Genomic DNA, 6,152 nt, shown 5'->3' with positions numbered 1-6,152 from the left:
GGAGCGGCGGGCTGCTCGGGCCGGAGCGGAGTGCAGCAGCAGCAGCAGCAGCAGCAGCAATATAGCCACTTGGGAAATCATAAAAAGTTCATGTTCACGTTAAGCGCGTCCACATGACCAGCCCGTCGGCCAATCCCTGCGCGCGGCCGCTCATAAACTTGTATCACAAAGTTGTAAATTTTCATAAAACAACAAAGAATTTATTGCATTTCTTCACGGACTGCTGTTAGAGGGGACCTGCTCTTTCTCTTTCCACATTCTCCCCGCCGCCATTTTCTTCTTCTTCTGCTCTTCTGAAGCTTTCAGCAGAATGTGGATGTTCTTCTTCCTCGGTTCCTTTTCTTAAACCGTCAGTGTTGGATGTGTGTGTGTTGTACTACAGGCTGCTTTATTGGTCTTGCTATGAATAAAACAATGTGTCCAGGTTACAAAAGTGTTTTTTAATGTATTTCAATAATATTTAAACCCAAAAGGTTAATTAATACGAGGTGTTACAGTTTGGCAGTCCTAATGCATAAACAAAGAAGCATAGATATCATTATAGGTTGATCCCCTTTATCTCACATTTGGGTGTTGGTATGTCTCCAGATTCAGATCCAGCAGAAAGGTGGATCCAAGGTGAAAACTGCACCACAACCAAGAAATCCAACCGCGCGGGCTAATTATCCATTTTAACATCAAATGACAGTTATCGCCCACGTAGCCTATGCCACTTTGTGTACGATTGAAGGCTCTAAAAGGTAGAAGCTAAATGTATGGTCGTCCATGCGCCCTGTTTGTAGCCGCAGGATGAGGTGCTTCTCTCTGTTTTGAGGGAAATCGGTGACATTTGGCCCTGTGTTGGTCTGCAGCCACACAGCATCAAATGATGTGGGCCTGAATAGTAAAAGCGGTTTCGCAATGCGGCAACGAGTCACCGTTTTTACAACCTGCATGCCCAGCCGCAGGATCCCCAAAGAAGCTGCAAAGACACACTGCGGTGCATTTTTAAATGTTACTACAACCTTCTTAATACAGTTAAACCAACCCGATGGTTAGGCAGTGTTGCGTCGAGGAGGTGAACACGCAACTATAACCAAAAGCTGATGTTTTACGCACTGGATTGGAGGGGAATAGGTTTCCTCTGTTTGATCCTTGAGTTAGATGTTTATGCTGGACTCTATGTGGCTATGTCCACCATGGTGTTAGTTTGTGCGTGGAGTTAAGTTAGACTCCTATATATATATATATATATTTATTGCCTATATATTGCATATATAGGCTACATATAATGTATGTATACACAATATATATATATATATATACATTGTTATATATATATATATATATATATATATATATAGGCAATAGTCTTCATTCCTGTTGATAGCAGATGAACGATTTATGACACAAATCATGGGATTCTTGTACATTTGTAACCCTACGTTGCATGTTTTATACCACAGAATAACATGCAATAATAGCAAACTGGGTGAATATAAACATACGTGTAGTTTGAATCCACAGAGACACCAAGGCCAATTTCACCCGAATAACCGGAGGCCGAATCGTATACACTTGCTCTGAATGGGAAACAGTTATAATACATTCTCTTGAATCTGTCCACTGATCCCAAACGCCTCCTGGCTTTCTTTTGTATTAGCTCAACGCCGCCATATTTGCAGGACTACACAAACAATTCGTGTGTTTGCTTCAATTAAACTGCCAGCATGCATTGTCCAAATCGACATTTTCAGCGCTACAGACATTTTCGAGTGCCGAAAAAAAGCATATTGGACACGTACAATGCTGAAATCAATAGACAGATCTGCATTATGCTACATCGTGCACTATACTGTCTGTGCCGTAAATCCAGCTTTTTGTTATTCAGGAGAATTTGTGTTTCTTCGGCCTATATGTGTTCTGCGTTCATTACGTATTCTCCTATCAACAGTGTTATAAAACAATGTGGATATACAAATCTATGTATGTGTGTCCAGGTTACAACAATATGTTCAATCTGCTATCAACAGGAATAAAGCATACTCATTTCACTCGTAATCTAGCATCTGGTGATTTTAGACATCTGCACTGAGATTGTTGTATTTGAAAACGTTATTTCAAAGCTTCACTGACCCACATGTGACCCTCTCCAAAGTGCACGTCTGGTGAACGCGGATTCAACACTTCCTCTATGAAAGTGTCCCGACTTAGAAAACAAAGCAGGAGCACAAACAGGCCGCAGCGCACTGTCTGTTGCTCTCTTTGTGTGTGTGTTGCTTTTATTGGGGTTTCCTGCCTTTTCATGGACGCAATAAAGACATTAGGACCTGCCTTTACATCCCCCACACACCACCGCCTCATATGTTGGGCTCTTTTTGGTTTCAGCAGAGTTCTTTCAGGCAACACTCACTCGCAGACATTTGGTTTGGAGAGATTGTGTGCTGCTAGAATGGAGCCGACCTGGATTATCTGGGCACGATGAACGCAGGTAAATGCGGGTTAAACTGCCCGCGGCTCGGCAGGTTTGCAGCGAGGTGGTGAGGGGGGGTCAGTCCGGAGGGAGGTCGGTCTAAAAGCAATCTATTGCTCTTTTTATAAACACACAAGCTTTGAGAAATCCTCAAAGATAATGAATGCGTAAAATATAAAAATATCCTTGCAAATGCGCCTTTATTTAACAAATGGAGATGGAAAGTTGTAGTCTCTGTTTTAAATATGACTATAGGCTACTATAGTGCTTAAAAATATATATTTTGAAACTAACATGGTTGTGCTCTCTCAGTCAGGTGGGTGGTGATGTTATTTTATATCAAACGTTTTTCTGTTTAGAGTTGGTAATGGGGAACATTTCAGCGTCAAGTGTTACATTTCAGAGCATTTGACATAATAACTCAACTAATGCGCACTCTCAAACACCTTTAAAGAAGGCTTCACTCAGTACAAAATGCAAGGTGTTAGTATTCCAACAAAAATACACGTGCTTTCAAAAGAATCTCATAACCAGCGGATTGAACTGTCTTCAGATATGTTATTGATTATCAGATCAAATAATTTGAATTTGAACATTCATGTATTTCCTTTTTTCAGATGCTAAATAAAGACGCAGTTTTAAATACTGAGACTTTGAACGTGATTTAGCCATTAGCTGAAACAGTGGGAGGTAAACAGCCGTTAATACACTTAAACCTGTAAACAAGGTGAGGATATTTTAAGAGCGAATTGACTCATTACTGAGGTTTACAACCTGTGAAAGTCGTGATTACTCTCTCAAGTCAAAGTGAAGCCGATAAAGGAAGGTTCGAAATGAACAGTGCTTCTGGGCCAAATAACGGTAAAGATACACACGTTTATTTTTTCCTCTGTAGGCCTATTTTGTATTTGCATGTATTTGTAAGACTATAACGTACACATAAGAAAGCCTGCATCTATTGGGCTTGTCTGAAATTCCATAATGATTTAATAAAATAATCCAAAACTAAACTTCCTGTTTCCTCTTCCTTAGCTCCTTATTATAACATTCGCTGTATTATGAGTACATGATATGTAACTGAGTGCTGTCAAAGCACCAACTTTTTCAGACAAATACTTAATTTTATTTGTAAAATGTTTGTCTCGGACTATAATAGATGATGATTAAATTGTCTAAATTACTGTTTAAATGTTCTGTTGATGGTGGTTTATTTTGTTCATGTTAAGACACAGTATTATCTTCCAACAGATCCACAGGCAGCTGCGGTCTTTAAATATTTCCAGATGAAAGGCAAAATAATCTTAATGAATGATGACACTCATGGCAGTTACATTTTATATTCTTTTATTTTCATATGCATTATTGTCTGAATATATATATATATAGGCTATATATTGTATAGGTCTCAGTTAACACTTGCAAATACAGAAATATAGGCAAAACACAGAATAATATTATTGCAAGAGATAGCATTTCCCTTCCATTGAACTGAGAGCGCCAGGTCTTATGTGTTTATAACCCATAGGGACCAGATCAAAGCCACAGTAACAGACAAGGCAATCTGCTGACAGTCACACATCTTCATTAAAACATCTGATTCACAGACAACTGATGAATATAAAATAATACTGTTTTTTGGAAAGGATAATAGATCAAAAACTACAACATAAATCTGATTTCGAAAAAGTATACAATGGAATCATTAAAACCAATAATTATAAAAAGTATAATTTTCTGATTGCTTTGAAAACTCAGACAGAGTTGAGTTGTTCTGCATTTCTAAATCCTTGATAGCAGAGGGGTTGTTAAGGTCTGATTGTCCAACACGCACAACATTAAACTTAACATTTAGTAAGTTCCACTTTCCCTTCGTACATTAATGTTTCATTCAACAGCAATGCTGTCCCTTTGTTCTCGGATAAGAAGTGTATAATAAGGCATTATAGCTGACACCTCCATCCGTCACCAGGTGTTCCTGTGGTCCAACAGAACATTAGAGAACCTTTCTGTTTCATGTCTGAAAATGTAGACATACATTGAGCTCTAGGGTAATCTCTAACTTGCAGTGCTCTCCAACACGTCGGTAGCTCGCGGGCAACTTTTCAGTAGCTCTCCGCTCGATTATCGATTAGCGTAATAAGGTTGCTTCTTGATTTTTCGGCCGCGGCTGCATAACGTTTTTTTATTTTAGAGTGTTTTCTGTCACACGAATATCAAATCGGTCGGTGACGCAGTGATCAAGGAACAGACGTGACAGCGGCACAGCAACACCAAACACGGAGCAGTCTGCTTTCTCCACCAACACCAGTCCAGAACCAACAGCAGAATGACCCGCACTGAATCAGGTCCTGTCGCTGCGGCTCAGAGACACACAGGGAGGGATTTGTGTTTTTTGAAAAACACTCCTTATCATCATGTCAGGTTTTTGGTGGACTTAATCAAGTCTTGGATTGCAGAGTATGAATGTCCTCTTGCTATTTTCAGTTGATAAATACTTGTGTGAAGTTTGTGAAGTCAGGAGGGAAGCTTCCGCGATCACCGTCTCCTCTCTGTTCCTCCAAACCCCGCCCCCTCACTGAAAAATAATGAGTGACAGGCTGATAGTAACCTGATAGAAACTTTATTATTCACTTAATCACTGATTGAGATATGATGAAGCTAACTTAATCTCATACATTCATGGGATTTATGTAACAGTAAGACAGAGAATGTAAGTGATCACCCACATGCACTGTTTTTGTTTCTATAATGCTGTTGTAAATACTCCTGTTATCTGCTGTGTTCAGACTGAAGTCATGTGTGTGATGCAACATTCAGGACATTCAGTGTCCTTTTTTTAACAGAAGGCCTTTGCTAGACGCTGCAACTAGACAGCAGAAGCATTCGTTTTTTGTTTTTGAGGATGGAACAATTTCACACACAGATATAGGGAGGCTAGACCTATACAATTGATTTATTATGGTTTATAATTTAATGTCAAGATGAAGAAGAATAAAAAGATGGTTGAACTGTTCATGTGACAATCCTGTGGAGATGGAGATGGAGGTTATACATCTCCAAAATCATGTTCAGCTAAAGTCTCAGCAAAACTCACAACATTTCTGGAGCCTTGTAGACCCAGAAAACTATAAGAACATTCACCAAGCAGCACTGAACATGTTTGCTTTATTTGGCTCTATACCTTTGTGAAGCAGCTTTTTCTGACATGAATGTCATGAAATCTAAATACAGAACAAGACTGAGTGATGAACATTTACATGACTCTTAGAGTGAACCTAAGTGGGTCCAGCATACACCTCTATGGTGAACTCCATGTAGGTGGAGTGTAAAACATACTTTAAAAAAGAGTGAATGCACTTATTTTACACATGTGCCATAAGATGCTTGTAAGGTGGTGATTAAGGTGATGTATAATATGTGGGCCATAATAAGAAGTGAAAAAATTCTCTTTTTTTCTTGGACATTTATGTGAATTGTCAGTTCTGTACTTATTATGTGAGCCAAAATAATAATAATGGAAATTGTCGTTTTCTTGGACCTTGATGTGAAGTTAGGATTTTTGATCATCTTTGGGTATTGCAATTTCACACGTGTACAAAAGTAGCTTAATTCAACTGATGAGTGCTATGTGAATAATGTAAGCGATGTGATGCAAGTAGCTCTTGGCCACTTTCATTTTTCAAAGTAGCTCTCAGATGAA

This window comes from Notothenia coriiceps, unplaced genomic scaffold (assembly GCF_000735185.1).
Source record: "Notothenia coriiceps isolate Sejong01 unplaced genomic scaffold, NC01 NC01_scaffold00003333, whole genome shotgun sequence".
Lineage (NCBI taxonomy): Eukaryota > Metazoa > Chordata > Actinopteri > Perciformes > Nototheniidae > Notothenia > Notothenia coriiceps.
The sequence above is the reverse complement of the archived record's forward strand: the minus strand, read 5'-3'. Positions refer to the sequence as shown.